Genomic DNA, 20,715 nt, shown 5'->3' with positions numbered 1-20,715 from the left:
GTGTAGTTTTCCATTTGGCTTCGAAGCTAATGCGTCGTTTTATTCTTGAACAAATGTATATGCATTATTTAAGTTTCCATACATACACTAGTGTTTTACCCGGGCCTTTTTGCCTTTTTTCTTAAGTGCCACTCTGCCCTTTTCAAACGAAAAAGTTGCCGAGCGACCTTGTTGATAACATCTTAATTGCCCATTGATTACATCTTAATTGCCACATAAACAAACTTCTAAGCCGACGTGTATCAGAGTATGGTCCCAAGGAAGCGAATATTCGCGCGGTTGTGCATTAGTCATGCGTGAATAACCCCGTGTCAATTTCAATCGATAATTTTAGTGGCCATGTTATACCAAACATACTAATCGGTCCGTAATGTGTACTCATCCACGATTAAATCAATGACAGCTACTTCGGAGACTTATCCTCGTGGACATTGTGCATTTCATGCATCATTCAGTAATATCAAAACATTTATGTATTGCATTGCACGTGCATGTATGCGTATCAAGCATATAGCCCATCCCAAGTTTCAATAAAATTGATTTAACAGCTTAGAATAGTAGAATATTGTTCATACAATTTTAAAAGCTTATGCATTATTTTCTATGTGGAAATATGTGCGTTTTGTCTCCCTTTACACGCGACATTATTTGTTTCTTGCATCCAAATATCGAATCTTGTTCGCGTCACAGGGATTACATTTATATATACTGTGAAATACATAAGACTCGTTTTCGTTTAGTCTTCATTCCTTTTAAAACCACAATGATATCTTGCAACATGTCATTTTACTGGTGTCTGTACAGTTTTCACTCTAAGATGAACATAACTATCAATACTTTCATTCGATAAAGCATTACTACAGGTAACAAGATTATCACGGCCCGTTTAACATGCATTTGTTAATTAATCAGAAATGCTCCTTTTCACTTCTAAAGTATGGTGGAACAAATCTGTATGCCAGATATAGTTGTTGTTGTTTTAACATTGTATGTAACATTTTGCTTTGTGGATTGCCATTATCTGCGTATTGTTCTTACATCACTAAAATAAGCTACCACTCCCTACCAATTAAAGAGAACAAGGCAATTATTGGTGTAAATAGTTCATCATCTATTATATGTGAAAAAGATCATCGCATAACTTGCCTCTTATATCTTGTGTAACCTATTTTTCTCTGATAATTTGCAAAGGTGTAAACATTAACTGTCAGCTAGCTTTATTTTTGATTTGGAACTATACTTCCGCTAATAACAAATTGTATTGTTTTACAGCAAGTGGCAATAGAACAATACTCATATACTCTTAACTTATTCATAAAGTCATATAATGTAACCTGGTTTAACTGAACTATCTTTTTGAAAACATGTGTGGCGGTTCACGGATTCCTTTCAATAAAGCTGGTAATATAATTTTTATTTGTATTTTCATGTTTGGTTATTTAAGTCTGGGGTGAGATACTGTTTAGTTGATTGTGTTGACATTTACTATACTATCAAATAGAGTCTCGGCTCTTTATGTGTAGTATTACCGGGCACAAAATGACCCCAATAAAGTTGTAAAGTAAATACTTTTATGAGCTTCTGGACGAGGTAATTATTCGATTTCTTACTTGTATCACCGTGGAAACCTGCAATACTCCTGAAGCAAAAATGCTTCAATTTTTTAAGTGATGTTAATAGATTGTTATAGTTACTTTCATTTTAGCTACTTAAACGACGTTTGGTGCCGTAATATGTTCTATGGAACGATGTATAGCCCGACGGCGAAATATGTTCTTTTGTTTAATGCTTTGCATTGCTATTTTCACATAAATTAACTTAACGACGTTTTATATCGTTGAATTGTGTCATTAATTAGAAGTAGATCAATACATCAACATTTAAATCGCCATTTTGGATTTCAATAAAATATTTCCATTATATAATAAACGTAATTTGATTAAGTTGATTCTGGCCTTAACAATAGGCATCACGACTGGGGAAGTCTCGATTACAGTCGTCTTGACCCGTAAAACAAGTGTTGAATCAACTTATGAAAATTACTATCTACAGATGGCCACAGAAGGCCGCTTGTGTTAATATGCATACACGATCATTGGTGTTAGCAAACACTCCAACGATTTGACACACTAAAAACAATTCTGAAAACACAGAAAGCTTATAGTTGTATGTTGGTATAGTTATTATCAATTTACAATGACATTATTTGAGTTAAACCCATAAAGTTACGTCATGTATTGGTGAGGGTAAGGGTTATCCCTTAAAACAGAATACCTTTATTACACGTGGATGATTTGAAGAGCATCGCCGATACGAACCTCTAGCTAGGCGTTATATGGAAGCATAAAATTTGCTTGCTGCGCATCTCTAAATTCTAAAGATAAATCGGTAATGGTAAATCTTCCCGAGTTGTGCGTATCGGTCAAGTATTAACAAATTGATGCAACCATTTGGCTAAATTATTTATAAATACAACATTTTTTTCAAGAGTCGCAAACGCATTTAACAATAACAGAGCGGGTTATCATGTGATTCAAGATGTTGACGTCCATGCCGAGGCGGTAATGTTTCGCCGTTTCAAACCCCATATTTCTTTTGTTTAATTTTCAACTGACGCTCACTCTCCGGCCTTATCAGTTAAAAGGTGGTTAGCGTTTATTTCTCAATTTAATTTTGCTGTATATCTCGACTTAACTCCCCGCAATTTTCTAGTGGATTTCTAAAAAATCCATTCCGTTAAAAAATAATACAAGTAATAAAGGGTATAACTCGGCGAAAACTGCCTTTCTCGGCATTTACGTCGCTATCTTGACTATCGCGGGATAATCCTCTCTGAAAAAGGACAACATCAACTTGTTTTATAACGCCATGCGAATTTTTTTTCACCGATGTCGGTTGTATTTTTATAGAACGGAAAATAGTAAAAATGTTCCGGTCAGTCTATGACGTATTTTTTACTTTCAACAAATGTCGTTATGTTAAAAATGACGTCATTTCGCCACTTGCATATGAAGAAGTAGTACGGTCACACATACGTATGTGTTAATTGAATTCAAAGTTGATACATCTCAACGCAAAACGCAAGCAACGCAATAGTTTCAATTAATCACAATACAGCATTTGAAATCGTACTTAACTTTTAACTTGCCCTTCTAACAGTGCCTATACCAATCATGTGTTTGCGTTGTTTCCAAGCGCAAACAAAGCACACATCATTCTTTAAAGTGTGAACTAAGCTTAGAATTGAAACAAATGGTAAAGGTCACAAAAGTGTAAAGTATACAAATGTTATCTGTAAATTTCGAAACTGCTGAAGATGGACGATGTAAAAGTCGTTTTAACTAGAAAATTTGAAGTTGCTAATGGTTCTGTCTATGATTTATTACAAAATGTCAACGTTCTCAAATTGAAAACAGATGCCTGCACAAACTAAATGTCGGACTCGAACAATCAGAAAAACGGATCGAAAATACTGGATTTAAAAATACCCTTTTCACCAAGATGACAAGCCAAAACGCGTGGTGGATTTAATCAGTATTTCAGGTTGTGGTCTGATAGTCAACTTTGCTTAATACGACTTAAAGACCAAAGCTGTGTGTATTAAAAAATGTTTAGGCAATAATAAAATAATAATATATGTGAAGACTGGTGGTTTGATGTTTTAGCATTTAAGAGCAGTCACTGTACTAGTGACATTACAAGTTATAAATTTTGACTTCTTTGTGCTGATATATTACCATAAATGCTGATAAAAAAATTAAATTCAAATCAATAAATATTTTTTAAGTAGACACTAGTCAGGTGGGCTAGTACGAAAAAAATTGGAAATTACTTCTGGAATACATTTGATTACTTCCTAAATTATAATGGAATTTAAACATCATCAACACGTATATTAATGATATGACGTTTTTTATTATGTTAAGGTTTTCATTTAACAACAGGCTCCTGAATCAGTTAATACGACACTTGGATACAGTTTTCATTTGAAGTGCAGTAAGCATTCTGCACTGATCAAATTTCAATAAGCGATGATATCATACGGTTATGTAATGATTTCCGTTACAACAGGCTGTATAATGTGAAAACACTACATTTGCAAAATACGTTTAATGTGTAAAAGATAGTCAAGTCGCATCAATCATTGTGATACATGTGTATTTGTGTAACTTTCACAACATTCAATCTTCACTGTTGATATATTCACAAGTATAATTCTACATACAAATAAAACAAGACCGAGAACTAAACTCCTTTTTATACGCCGCCATAGGCGGCGGGATATTGTTTTGGCGTTGTCCGTCCTTCCGTCCGTATGTCCTTCCGTCCGTCTTTCCGTCCTTGCGTCTTTCCGTCCGTCCGTCCGGAGCCATATCTTGGAAGTGCTTTGGCGGATTTCATTGAACCTCGTTATGAGTGTATATATGGATAAGAAAATGATGCACGGCAAATGGCATTGTAAACCATCTGTTAATAACGGATGTATGGCCCGTTGTATATTGAAAAATGCTTTGTGTGTGTGTCCGGAACCGTATCTTGGAAATGCTTTGGCGGATTTCATTGAAACTTGGTATGGGTTTGTATATCAAAAAGAGGATGAGACACGCGAAATGGCATTGTACACTTTCTGTTAATAACGTAGTTATTTCCCTTTGTATCTTGAAAAAATGCTTTTTTGAGTGTCAAATATAACACTTTTATGTCCAGAAGCATATTGGCGGGGGATATAAATTCAACGAATTTGCTTGTTTATTTTGTATTACTATACCCCATTGTTTAATAACGTTTTAACAACGAAAAGACGAGATCACGTACACAGACAGAAAATACTGATCATACCGTACACATATGTTAATTTACAAGTTGCCATATTATTTGAATTGCCACGTTGCTAACAATGCAATCTATGCCGTTTCTTCATTACGACGTCAGTTCAATTTTATAATTACCTATAAGAGTGAAACCGTCCCCATGGAAATTGTGCAGAGAAAGACGTTGTAATATTTTAAATATGTAAATTGTGAAATAAATGTTGTGATATATTGGGAAGGTCAGTTCAAAGACGAAAAGAAATGTTTGAATGCACAACTTATTATTAAAGCGAGTATATACGTCTTCAAAGCCATTATTGTTTTCTTACAGTATCAAACCAACATATGCACACGAACGAGGAATATGATGCGGACTTACAGCAGAACATGATTTGCAAATGCATTAAACCGTGTTTTGTGTTTGTTTATGTACCACCAACCACCATCGTTGGTTGTACATATATCACGGAATGATGAAACCAATACGCCTTTATCGGAATTTAACTCCTCGATAAAATTGTAATGAAATCAACGATACGTGTATGATATGTGCCTAGGTGGGCTTTATATTACATATGAATCGCTTTAGCAGAATTTAAATGGCAAATAATTAACAAAGCTCTGTGGATGTTCTCATTTGCGTGACAAAAGTGGCGTTTAACAATATTCACTCATAAATAAACATTTAGTTATTAACTATTCTTAATACCTGTGAATGCAAGAACGGCGTATATAATAGGTGTAACTTGGCTGGTAAAATGCTTTTAACGTATCTAAATGGAATTGCACATGAGGTTCTATGTGCATCTACCTGATACAAACCATACATCTGTTTATATTCGATAACGAACACGAGTAATTTGTATTGGGGAAAATAAGAATACATACTTTACAAAAATCTTAATCATGACGAGCAAATCAGTACGAATGTATTTGTATTAAGCTAAATTCCAGTTGTATAACGCCATAACTATTTCTGCAGTATTTTATAGGTGTGCGCTTAGGAAAAAAATACTCATTTCTACACATGATGTATTATTCATTTATATTACACGAAAATGTACAGGTAGACAGTGATTTTGATTCTTACAGGACTCCAAAGGTTGAATTATAGTTTGGGGGATGCTTTATATGATACAATAAAGTGTCATTTCATGTCGTTTGCATTTGTATCTAGAACTGCGGACTTTGTTAGCGCCGATAATTATCGTTTATTTTTCGGTTCTGTAATCGAATTGCCTTAACAGAGCTGAAGTCTTCTGTCTACTCCCTCAAGCGATAATCCCTTACTTCCAGCAACTGCGAACATTCACTACCTCAACATATTGTTCACAGGGATTGAGACAATGAAACATGTTTAAGTCGCAAGCACGTCATGGTACCATCCGTTCTGTAAACCAAAGCGTTAACATCGCTTTCCGTTTTCGTAATAGGCATTTAAAGACGTGTATTTACATTCGGCTTACTTTTAGAATGGTACTTTTAGTTGAATGAATAAAAGTGCTACATTTCCTTTTCGACGAGTGTAGCAGATTTATACTGAATTAAACACAATGATGCACGCGACGTTATTGTGTTTATGTTAATGTGTCAGTTTTCAATGATAGTTAACATGAATGTATTATACTTACTCTGAAAAACTGATATTTTAATTAATATGAAAAATGACGAATAAACTAGACTAAAGTAATAATGCAATACAATATATGCTACTATGACATTTGACGATAAATACTTCTCAAACGTCTTGTGTTCTTCAACATTTAACTAACATATCGCCATAGTTTGCTTCTTTAAAATACCAACACTACTGTACTAACGCGTAGTATATTTGACAATCCCAATCTGAGTGCAACAATGGTACGCAGTTACAAGTACGCTTCAAAGCAGACCACGGGAAAATAAATGATTTTAGTACAATTTTTAATTACGTCTACGAGAAAAAAAGGACCATGAGTTTAAAAGAACAGTATAGTTTCACATAAATACACACAAAATAAGGGAAGATGATCGTATATATGCAGAAGTGGCAAAATACGTAAGATAATCAAATATTAATTACAAGAATATACTCTTTCATAAAAGAAGACGCGTTTACATATCACAAGGTTATTTACGCAATATGTGTATAACAATCAAGTGTACCATTAACTTATGATGCGACATATCGTTCTCAATAATGACCATTTGCTAGGAATTATACTTAGAATGATGTATTGTGTGGCTACTGTTTTTGTTCATTTACAGTATGCTTTCAAATAAGTAAGCAGAAGGCTGTTCTCCACGCGTCAACTCCTTAATTAAAGTTTGAAAACAAAAAATACCATACTTCAAATTCATGCTGTAAAGGCTTGCTATGGTATTTCAATGAAACATGTACATATGTTGAGACATAGCTTTTAATCAATTACCCGATGTCCAATATGTTTTAAAGCTATCCATCTTAATTTAATACGCTATATAAAGCTCAATAAATGAATAATACAATGTCGAATATTGTAATTCGGAGCTACCTTGTATGGTATTATTCTTAAACAAACATATATATGATCCGGCACGAGTTGTCATATCATACCATATTGTATTAACATGTTCAGGAATGTTGTTAGTAAGCGAGCTATTGGTGAGCTTACTAACGAATTTCCTGGACGAGTTAAATAAAATATGGTATGAAATGACAACGAGTGTCAGATCTTTTATATCACATGCTTTTATATGAGCAAATTAAATCAATATTTACGCAAACATAATGATAAATCCCGAATTTTGTTTACATTTCATGACGTCATTTGACGTTGCAACGTCATTTCTGAAACAACAAAATAAAAAAAGGCGATTGGTCAATCAATCGAAAATAGGCCAATATAAACGCTTAAACAGTATATTACACATGTGTAAAATAAAAATATTCGTAAAGGTTATATTACATGGGAAACAGGGTATGGCATGTGATAAAATGTTGTATTTTATATTTGACTTTGTCAAGTCACGTTAGTGATTGACTGTTAGTAAACCTGCCTCTGTTGTGAACATTGACCAAATAAAGCAGGGTCGAATAATTTTTTCTATCTCCGGTCAACAGGAAGTAGTGTATTCCTACGCACGCTGTGACGATTAACATGTTCTCATATTGGACCTTTAAAATTTATTGGGACGCATCATGAATGTTATCGTTATATTATATATCGCCCCATTGGTTCAAAAAGGTACCATGTGACATTGAAATTAATATGCACATGGTACCTTTTAACACTAATGGGGCGATATCATCCTCCATTTTCTTCTTTAAAATAAATTACCTAACCAGCTTTCCGTATTTATCATGTTCATTTACTTGATTACGCAATTTATGCCGTATCTAGTGTGACGTCATTTCGCATACGAAACTATCTAGTTTATCCCAGGATTTGAGGGACAACACTTTTGACATGGTGGTTGTAACAGTATTTTTAAAAATATTTTTTTAAGAATCGAACGAATCAAAAACGTATTTCGGATTGTGTGTGTGTCATTCATAATTATTACCTGATGCCTTATATAAATGACAATTTATTATTTTTTTCTTTTTCCTCGTCGAAAAAAGAAAACTTGAAGTGTTTTAAACTGTTACCTGTGAATATTTCGAACTGTTGACCGGTCAATAGTTTGAACTGATGCCAGCAGGAACAACGACGTCATTCCGACGGGAAAATGACGTCATTTCAAAGTTAAACAGCAAAAATTATCGATATTACCGATTACTGTTGTGTTTAAATAAATATATATTTTATGCTTTCCGGTGGTTTATAGAGAAATATCAATGAATTAAAACTGATAATTTCACTGTTTCAAACGGTGACAATTATCAGTGAAAATGATCGAAAATGTTCACTGTTTACAGTGAAATGACGTCATTTTTTACGAAATGACGTCATTATCCCAGCGTAATTGTTTAGTTAAACTCTTTAACAATGTATATAAACTGTGAAAAAAAGCATAAAATAAAAAGAAAATTTGTTGGATTCGGTGGAATATCGATTATAATTCCCTCGTGATCACAGAAAATGCGCCACTCGTGAAAATTTTATTTTCTATGAATTAAAATCGATAATCCACCGAATTTAACATATATCCTCTATTTAATTTGCTCTTTCTGCTGTGTTTGAAATTCGATCAAGTAATAAAACATTTTTTCATGGATGCTTGGTGAACAGTCAAAACTGTTGTCCCTCGGTATCAGGGCTGACATTTGGAACTGTTGCCCTCGGCCTATCGGCCTCGGGTAACAGTTCCAAACTTATCCCTGATACCTTGAGACAAAAGTTTTGACTGTTCACCAAGCATCCATTAAAATACTGTATATTGTTAACTTTGATAGGAATAAAATAATTCGCTACGGCAGGATTACGATTTCGTAAATCGGGTTTGGGTCGGAGTGGTTAGCATTCGATACAAACGCTATCAAAAAATAGTGTGGTTTAAAATACATTTCGAGACTAAGGATGTAATAACAGAAAATGGATTTCAACAAAGGGAGGGAAGAACAGAAAATGGATGTGTATATCGTTGTACATTAATTGTTATAAGCAATGGATTAAAGTTGTCATTAAGGTGAATACAATTTAGTCTTTGTTTAGCTGCTGCAATTTTTTTCATTTTTTTACCAATACAAATATCACATTCTCGATTCGTTTTTAATTTCTTCTCATATTTTCGTGAGGAAAGTATTCAGGACACAATCGGTAGTGAGTCGGTCTTCTGGAATGTTGTGTACATGTACATTTATCATATGCCTTCAGAGGCTGGTGGCGGTTTTGTTATTTTTATTATTTATAGAAACTTGTTTAAGACCTTTCTTGTACTGAGATTCTTATACATTCTCTGTATTTATAAAGTAAACTTGATGTTTATCAATTGAGATTCTGCAGGTCATGCTGAAATTTTACAGACCATTATCTGACAAGCTGCCTTTTACTCTTTTATGTATGATGACATTGGCAATGTGTATAAATGTAACTACAAGATTGGTAGTTTCGTCAAACTATGGACAAATTGATAATAAAAAACCCTAAAGTTGTATTCTCCCCATTGAGTAATCCGATTACACGTAGTATTCATTTGCCTTTTAATTATATACAATTACTTTTTTTTAAACTTACAGTCAAAATAGATTTACTTCGAACGTCTTACATTGGAGATACTATACAACTAGGTACTAATTCGCATCGTAATCAAGCTTCGTGTAATCGGTGTCCTACAATAAATAAGTGCAACTCCAGGAAGTGTTTATGTTTCAAGTATTTTAAAAGGTCCTCTTTTATTCTTTCATCTGTTAATAACCGCAAATTTTCAGTTAATATTAAATCCGATGTCTCATGAAATTCCATGTATGTAGTGTATGTCATTACTTGAAATGAACCCTGTTGTGGTGCACAATACGTTTGGCAGACTGGTAGATCACTTAAAACGCGTTTTAGGGAACATTTTTATAAAAGAAAAAATAACAACAAATTTTACAACTTTTTTTACCAGCACTTTAATAAAACGGGTCATAGCATAACAAATATTTCTGTTCAACCTGTTGAGCAACTTATTTTTGATAATAGTACTTCAAATCAGTACCAATTAAAAGCAAGGCGCTTGTCGGAATTTGAATGGATTAAACGTCTTCAAACAGTCTACCCACTTTGATTAAAGATAACATATTAAATGTTGGAACTATTTCTAAAAATAAATTGATTAATTCATTTTCTCTTTTTAGTAAACGTCATAGAAATGAACGTTCACGCGGCATAAGGAATAATGGTAGCATAAGGCGTAAATTAAAAAAACTTCTTTCTTTAAATAACTGTTACAAAATATTACAAAATGGAGGTAAACATACATTACTAAGTTCACTTTGCTCTCTTTCTGTTTCTTCTTTGGAGCAAATTTATAAGGACTGTAAACTTATTTTACTTCTACCTGACCCACTGTTTGAATGTGCTTGTATTATTTAATCTTTCACTGACTATAATCTTAAACCTTTTATCGAAAGTGCGCATAATAAAACTAGAAATCGTATCAAAATTGAGTTTTGTAACAAAGCTCTTGATTTAATTGACCTTCCTTTAATATCCAATGATAAAAATGTGCGTCGGTTGATACCCCCTTATTTCCTCAATACTGAATCACCACTTACTTGCTACAAATATAGTTAACATGTTAGAAGTATCGTTTTAATTATAATTCTATTTCCACGGATATTAATGTAATAAGAAATTGTCCTTTATCATGTGACTGTTCTAGTTCAAAATATATATATGGTCCTGTTGGACATGTAATTACTGGGGACCTTAATTTCATTATAAATAAAAACCTAATAAATTTACTACGCAGAGGCCCTAAGTATGGATTGCCTATTCCTGTTGATTTTGATGACTGCATTAATAAAATCGAAACATCCTTACAGGAATATTGTACTAAATGGTGCAGGTAGGAAAATGCTGAAATAACTGCACTCACTGAATGGAAACAAAAGTATTATGCATGGCCTTGAATAAGATACATTTTTATAATACAAATCTTTTGGCCTTACCACATTCACCTAAATGTAATGAACAAAATCTCTGTAAATTGCTTGAAGACTTACATGAAAAATCTAAACTCGTCATAGTTCCTGCTGATAAGGCTGCTAATAACGTAATAATAATATGACGAGTGTTTTATGTTCAAACTATTTCACAAGAACTTTCAACAACCATATCATATTGTGATGACAATAAGATACCTAATGAAATTATAACTGACCATATTGCCGAATGCAATATATGTAATAGTTAGCATTACTGACAAGAAATTGCCATCACTTTATTGGATACCTAAATTACATACAACGCCATATAAAAGTCGTTTTATCGCTAATTCAGTGTCTTGTACCACCAAGCAATTATCGGTGTATCTTACATCCGCATTGAGTGCTTTTAGATATCATATAGCTAAAAATTGTAATAACGTTTATGAAAATAGTAATATTAACCTATGTTGGTCAATAAAAAACTCATTAGAAGTAATTGATAACATTGAAAAGAAAAAATATAAGGTATCACAAATAAGCACTTATGATTTTTCTACACTATATACAACACTTCCTCACATTTTAATTAAATCCAAACTTGTTTCTCTGATTGAAAAAAAAACATTTGCTAGAGAGAAATGTACATATCTAGCTTTAAACACTAAAACAGCTTTTTTACTAATCAGATATTAGATAATTACATCATTTGGACTTGTCTTGACTTTTGTGCAGCACTTTTTTTCTTCTAGATAACTTGTGTGTTGAATTAAATGGTAAAATATTTAAACAAATTATCGGAGTCCCTATGGGTACTAATTGTGCGCCACTTATAGCTGATCTTTGTTTATATTGTTATGAAAGCGACGTTAAGTTAGATTTATCTTAAACTAAAACTAAACAACTAGATTTGATTCAATGTTTTAACCTTACTAGTAGGTAAATTGATGATATACTTAATTTAGATAATCCATTCTTTGAACAATATATTCACAAAATCTACCCAAACGAACTAGTCTTAAAAAGATCGTGTCAATTCAATACAGACGCTGCGTATTTAGACTTACATCTTACACCTACTATACTAATATGATTAAAACTAGTTTATACGACAAACGGGACGACTTTAACTTTGAAATTGTGAATTGTCCGTTCCTATATGGTAACATCCCTAAAGGTCCATTCTATGGTATTCACATTTCGCAGTTGGAACGTTATGCTAGAGCATGTTCATGTATTAAAGATTTTAATGATCTGATCTTATATTAACGAAGAAATTGCTGAAACAAGTTTTTTTGTATCATAACCTAAGAAGTAAATTCGCTAAATTTCTCTCAAAGTATGGTGATTTAATTTCAAAATATACTGTTTCTTTTAAATGGCATTTAACTAATGGAATTTCCCATCCATCATTTTATGGAGTTGTTTTGAAGCGTGTTCGCAATTTAAAATATGTTTAAGAAAAGGTTTTAATTAAACTTCTCTATTTAATGAACTCGTTTTTAACAAAATGATATGATGCTTACGTACTTAAAAACACGTGTTTGTTGGTTTTCGATTCACTATATCTTTCTTCTCTTAAAATCACTATATCTTTCTTCTCTTAAAATTTGGAATCTTTAAAGTGATAGTATGGGCATTTTTCACTGTTGAACATAATTGTGTCTTTGTGTCGTATTAACACATCTGCATGAAAACTACATTTAGACTCACATCGCAATTCAAATCATGAATTTCACGTGTGTCTATAACACAATTTTAATATGCGTAAATAAAAAAATACAAACAATAAACGACACATAACTATAAAAACAGGACTAAATGCCAAAACAATTTCATCGATATCATGAACACCGCGGTTCCAGTCTAAAGTATAAATCGGCGTGAAGTTGTTTCATGTGGCTGCATTCGCACTGGGGAATCGTTAACTCATATATGTATACACACCTGAAGAAGTCATACGACCAACTTTCACAGTTGTAATCTACATGAACAGGTCATTGGGTTTATAGCGTTCAATTTTCTTTTTTTTTCTCTCTGACAGGCGTTATTTGTTTGATTTATTTTTTTGCAGTCACATATACAACCAAGCAATGTAATATGGAACTTTTACACCCATATTTGCTGCTTCTTCCTGTATGTGCGCGATGATGATTTGAATTATTAACATTATGATGCTATATTCCTAAATCTTTTTCTATAAAGAAGGAATGTATTTGACACTTGTTCTTAATTTCATTTCATCGTTCCTCAAAAAGTTGTAGCTCTGTTGCTTTGGTCTCTTTCCTTCCATTGGGTAATTAAATGGTAATTAAATTGAATGCGTTTTAATTCCCTTTTATTATTGTTTAATTTGAGTTACAATGCTATGAGGTTAAATTGATTAACACTTAAATGTATCATTATATGAATATGATGAATATTGCTGGGCCAAGTGTGAGGTTGAGCGCTCTAAAACCGGTTTAAACCCCCAATGCTTTGCATTGACCGTTCCAAGGCGATGACCCAAGCTTTATTCATTTATGTGTTATGTATGTTGTTTTGTATTGTAATGTTTTGTGCTGTTATTGCAATCAGTCACTTGCCTTGCCTGAAATAAAGGACCAACAAAGTGTGTATAGTGAGAATTCAATACTGCTCCAGCAGCTGGAGTTTCACTTCTTTATATTTGATAAAATGTATCAACGGCATGAAACAGGATAAATAGAATACATGGTGGGTGCCGAGATGGAGAAAGTTTATCCGATTCGGCCCGACAGAGAGAAATCGCTAATGCTCGCCCTATTTTCTTTGTGTAAGCCTCGCCGGATAAACTTTCTCCATCTCGTCACCAACCATGTATTCTATATATTTGCGCTTTAATACCTTATACAGTTAAATGATATAAAGTGTGTAAGGCGATACCTACGATGAACGTGATCAAGTTCGTTCATCTATGAATCACATACCCTATTTTACTATAAACAAAAGTCCATTATATTGAAATTACACGAAGCAAACGTTTAATTGTATTTTGTTACAACCCACATGGCCATTTTATTTTTAGTAATACGTCACAAAAATACGTTTGGAAAGTAAAACGATACTGGCATAGTAATGTGTTCTGTCATCTATGTGTCTCCAATTTTGTTTTAATGTACTTCTTTAATGGCTCTAGTGTATTGAATATACCGTTTCGTCCATTACGGATTGACAAAGAAGTAAAAAACATCCGGTACATACGGTTCAGTGCATTCAGAACACACACTGAAATATCACAATGACCAAATGTATTAAACCGTGCTTTGTTTATAATCTGGTACTTTTTCTTCTGAACTGTATTTGTTATTGTGTGTACGATTTGTTAGTTAAAACTTGTTAATTAGCCTGTGAATGGTTTATCTCAATTAGTATGACGGCACTGTGTAATAACTTCCGCGCTGTTCGATACAGTATATTTTAAATATACGTTATTGTTATCCATAACGTATTTTAAAGGAAATAAATAAGAAATCAGTGATGTGTTTGTTTACGAAGCGTTGTTGGCGGTGTTTGTGTATTGCACATAAAACTTGTACTGAGAAATACTTACTCTCAGAATTACGATTGGAACTACATGCGGTGTTTGTTAGCAGCTTAATGACATGTAAAACATAATTTATATTGTCGAACCCACTTTTGATAATTTTAAACCCACCGATCCCTGCAAATATTTATTTCTACGTCAAGCGAGTTATTTATGAGCGTTTTTAAAATGACTTGTGTTTGCAAATTAATATATTCTCAATAAATTGCAATTGTCCTATATAATTATTTACTACATGTATATATTTACAATTTTGGTCGCATATTGCCGCTTTGACTTTGGCAGGCTTTATTAACATTGTCATGTTTCACTGATACTGATCATACATCGCGACAGTAGATATTTTAATAACGCCATAAGTCACGGCGGCTGCCCAATTATATCATAACGTTCGCTCCATTACTTGTTTCTGTATGTGGATATTATAGAAGCATCCGTCTGGTTCCACAACGGGTCGCAGGTGCAACTGTGTCAGACGAACGGTGACGCAGATGTGACAAATGTATAGTTAATTAAGGTAGTGACCACGACTTAGTAACTCTAACTAACGAGTTGATAATCATGGGAGCGATCAATATCGATCATTAACAATGCACAATTGTATTAGACATTATTGATTTTCTATATGCTTACACATTAACATATCATATATGCTGGACAAAGTCAGCATATAAATAAGTTGGCGGTTAATAAAGCGGTTAGCCCAATCCACTATTCAATACGCTGGGAATGTTTTTAACATGGTGCCACAAAGACCTTCTTGATGTCTTTAACTTGTACGTGCGTTATTTTTCCGAACAGTCTTATTGACAGAAACCGACTGATGAGCATCCGCACCCATGAGCATTTATGATTCTTGTGAGGATATTTGTTTTTTTGCCAATACATTCCATGGATTAATTTCTTAGTATAGTGATAACATAACTATCCTTACAGTCGCTTGAGTAAAAATAGAAAATGTACTCACGACACAGAGAATAATAAGCCCCATTGGTGCAAAAAGGTACCATGTGACATTGAAATTAGAATACATATTGTACCTGCTTGCACCAATGGGGTGAATATTCTACAATATAAGCCCGCCCTGGTAAACGATGAAGGAAAATATAACGATGCATACATCATTGGATTAAACTATTATAGATTTTGAAATAACGTTTGTATACATTTGCTAAGTGATCACATTGGCAAAAGCCAATACAGGAATACCCTTAGTCACAGTTCATAAGCATGTATTACTTGTACTTGAACATTACTTTCAGTTCAGGTATTTACTATGATCGACAGAGTCATGACAATAATCAATCATCAACTAAACAATTATTTCAAATTACATTAAATGACTCAATCTCTGCTAAGGCTTCTGAGACATACTTTACAATAGAAAGTTTCAAATATTGTTCATGATGACGAATACAAAATTCAGTAGTTAATTAGTTAATACATTTTTATGTCAAAGTGTATAACTGGCTTTTCTTAAACGAGCTGTTCATTCGCGACAATTGTGTGTTCGTTTGTTTTGTTTTTTCATGTGTCCCTTTGATAGCCGCCGACAGATTATTATTCAATGCAAGTGAACAGTTTACACTGTGGACATATTGTAATACATTTTTCCAATAATGTAAAATGATAAATATAATCACTTAGCATAACATACACATTTACTATCACTGCTACATATTTATAATAATGCATAAGTCGAATGCCATAACTCCATTAATAACTTGGGCCAAACATACTGCTTATTAATGTTGCAACGCCGAACAAAACTACAAACGTCCCATCGAATATGCCATGAGCACGAATTGTATTGAACTTAAACTTAGAAACGTACATTGCAGGTTGATGACCTCGAATTATGTTACGTTTATGTCAAAATGTACTCATATGAGTCAGAATAAGAATACATTTTGATTTGTTTAATCAGTAGAGATTACATTAATTACAACAATGCATGCCGTGTATATTAACACAAACCGTATACTTACTTGATATAGCACTATGATTGCAGATATTATCTGACAACAACACTACATTACTGGTCGCCTGGCAACACAAACCGTGACTGCTTAGTATGGCCATGAAATATAATTGCCATGAGATCACTATCAATTGCGTAATGTGTTGCTTTGATCGTTAATTATTACGAGTTCATGTGTCAGTTTGCACGTATGTATCTCAATCCACGCAATTCGTTGTCTAGAGGTACATTAAAGCAATGGATGTTTCAATTTAAATGATATAGATGAATCTCAGAGAGGTTTCACCAATGTTGAATCAAGATAAAAATGATTTATGACATTACTATGCGTCGTAAGCTCTTAAAACGTATTCTTAAGATAAACAATTAGTTGCCGAAGTGTGTATTATCTACAAGATGCATGTAAAAGTGTGTTGAAGATACCGATACGCTTTATGTTATATAATATCAAAGTTTGATACTTTCGTATTGTCTACGTAACATAATTTAGTAATAAATGTTTACGTAAACAACATCGCACACATACGATTAGAAATTAAAGGTATATACACAACATTTTAGTTATTTAACAAGCATATACAGTATTCCAGCACATACGATAATGTGTAATACATGTGCGATGCACACAACCTTTTCCAGATAGTAAAATATAGTTAGGATAACGTTAAAATGTGGAATGGCCGGTAAACACGGCATTTTAATACATTACTTATGGACACATATAAATAATTTCCTGGTGGCTACATGTTCGCGTTTTTTAGTATATCGCTATGTTTTTGTTTGAGATATGTGCATAATTTGTTGAGTTACTGACATTTTATGTTGATATTACCACAATAAGATTTGTAATAAATCAAATAATCAATGGCTGTGATTGTCCTAAGGATTGTATTGCACTCGTTTACAGCGGGCTCATGCATTACAATCCCCAACAGTAAACTACGATACAAAATATCAGACCACACAGATCTAGTATCAGTCCCCTTCAGAAATGTACACACACAGCAAGTTTCTATATTGTGTTAGTGTTTGAGATGTTTACATTTCGAAAGTTGACGCCCAACCATTTGAAAATGTTAAAACATCGTCCTGTGTAATTTAATTTGTACCAGCACACGGTAGTGCAAATGTTAAGGTAATAAATCCATACGTATACTCTACTCCCGAAGAAATAAAATGCATTTTCGTTAATGATACTTTTTCAAAATCAATATCGCATTCAGTAAAAATAACCATACCTCGACACGCATGCTTTACAAAAACAGCAATAAATATTGGCAACCGTTTGTTTGTGTTGTTTATTTGTTTGGCCATCTTCGATATTAAATCGAACATAATAGGGCGACCATGCTGATTAACATATTCACTATATACATAAATATTATCAAACCGTACGCGCTTGATATCGGCGTGTAATGATATAATTAATAAGTATTGTGTTACATAGACACGGTAAATAATATGATTAATCCACTTTCAATATAATATCGAAAAGCAAATCAATTTGATCGTTTTTATACGTTTGCAGGTATGGATGATAATCTTCGGATGGTGATTCCACTCTATACTATTTAATGCAGTACCGTTTTACTCGCAGTATGTATTTATGTAGGCCTTGGAAAGTATAATTTTACGTTTCGTTTATAAGTATACATCTTGAAAACACGTTTATGTCGTTATTCTGTCATTCATAATGTTTTATGTTACAGGGCTTATTAGAGGAGAGGATATATAAACCTGTTTTATTAAACGTTGACACATTTATGAAGTGCTGATGGAAGCGAAACAACGTCATTGAAACCCACACATATCTGGACGCAGTCATTGAATTTTTGATAAATGACAATTTTACCACACAAACTTAACTCATTTTTAGTATGTTGACATATACTTAAGTGCGATAATTGGATGGTTAATGTAAATTACGCTGAGTCACACTTGATTGTCATTTTTTTGGAAAGCCGCATTAGTTGTCAAATTCAATCTATATTGATACATGCGTGGACAATATTTGTTTTACTTTAAAACCAAAGGTTTCATACTGGTTAGTATTTGTCGATGATTGAACGCAATTTTTATACGTTTAAATAAAATAACATATGTTCTTTTAGTTATGGCATACTTACGTTTTCAGTTGTCGGAATTAACGAAACGGCTGAGATCACCCGAATATTACCGATATGTTTATTTATGCATGTACCCAAATTCATATACCTAACTGCAGTAATTTCAGAGTTATTGCAGGATCCAGAATGTAGTCAGTAACAAAATCAATCATAAAGTGGCAATAACGTTGGAGAGACTTTATAACCCCATACTTAAAGTAAAACTTCATCTCCAGCAGTAGGTGAGAAAAAGTGTTGTGGCATGAGGTTCTTAATATTTCGTGTGAATTACTTATTGTCACTTTAATCTTATGTTTACATCATAATTATGCATTCAAGTATATGTATGTTTGTTAAGGTCGGCCATTAGTTGATGATTCTCTTTCCGAACAAACACATGCGTGTTTCTTATTTTAATTGCCTCTCTAGTATTGGATGAAAACACATATAAATGAGGCTGCCGTACTTAAATTGATCGGCATCGATTTCTAAACCAGACATTTAATTTAGCGTCAAAAGACATCGATATCTAAATTATACGTTTTATTAACATTTTATGTATGAACAAATTACCCTTACAACTTTCTTGGAGTGGCATATTTATGTTTTTATCTCGAAAGAGTCACTACTCGCATAAACAGTTGGTGTTACAATCATCAACTGTCTATTCACTAATTATTTTTTTGTTTAACCCAATCACTACAGGCAATACAATGCTTTCAATTATTTATGTAAATTACTAAATGGCAGTCACAAAAGACATCGTTATATGTGGAGACATCGTTTACTTTATTTATTGTTGGTGTGTGTTCATTTTTGTTGCGTTGCATTCAAGTGTTACATAAAAACATATGTTTAGATATAAAACGTTCATCAAATGTTTTGCAAATCGCCTAACAGGAGGATAGATGTGCTTTCTAGCCCTTTCAACATAATGTTCCATCCTGAATTCAGTTTATAAAACTACTTGCGTTCACTGTTGGTATCACGAGGTGCAAGCTGTATCGGCTCTTCACAGTTAACGTATTGATTATAGTGTATGCTATATGCGTTTTTAAGTAGTTTTATTAACTTCCGATCGTAATCTTTGCAATTTAATGTCTCACGGCCTACTTAAAACCGACATAGTATAAATGCATTGACTTAAACAATTCCACCATGGACTCACACAGCGTTCGATGTCATACAAATATTGTAAATAGTAATAAACGATAGTTAAGGTTAAGTTTTGTTCGTTGGCATATTGAAGGTCTAATCAAGAACGTAAATTACGCATGAGTTAAGTTATGTGCTGTGTGTCTTTTGATATATTGCATTTATGGAAAACATGGGGCAAACATATCGATGGATAGACTTGTATATGTGGTACGATCATGTAAGACATTTAAGTTTAAAGAGTAATCGAAATAGTGGCGGGTAATGTGGTTTTGTCAAGAGCCATAAAATGCAACCTAACATTGTGCCCCTTATTATGAACATATATTCTGACTGTATTGTATTATATGTCATATGCACATAAACATTTAATTCAAATTAATATTAAATATAGTTTGAATTATGAATGATGTTTTGTATTGTGCTTTTTGTGCTGTTTTGTGCTGTTTTGTGCTGTTTTGTGCTGTTTTGGCAAGTTGTCACTTGCCGTGCCTTAAATAAAGGATCAACTTAATGTGTATAATGAGAATTCAATACTGCTCCAGCAGCTGGAGTTTCACTTCTTT

Source organism: Dreissena polymorpha, chromosome 8 (genome assembly GCF_020536995.1).
Source record: "Dreissena polymorpha isolate Duluth1 chromosome 8, UMN_Dpol_1.0, whole genome shotgun sequence".
Classification (NCBI taxonomy): Eukaryota; Metazoa; Mollusca; class Bivalvia; order Myida; family Dreissenidae; genus Dreissena; species Dreissena polymorpha.
Note: the sequence above shows the minus strand (reverse complement) of the source record.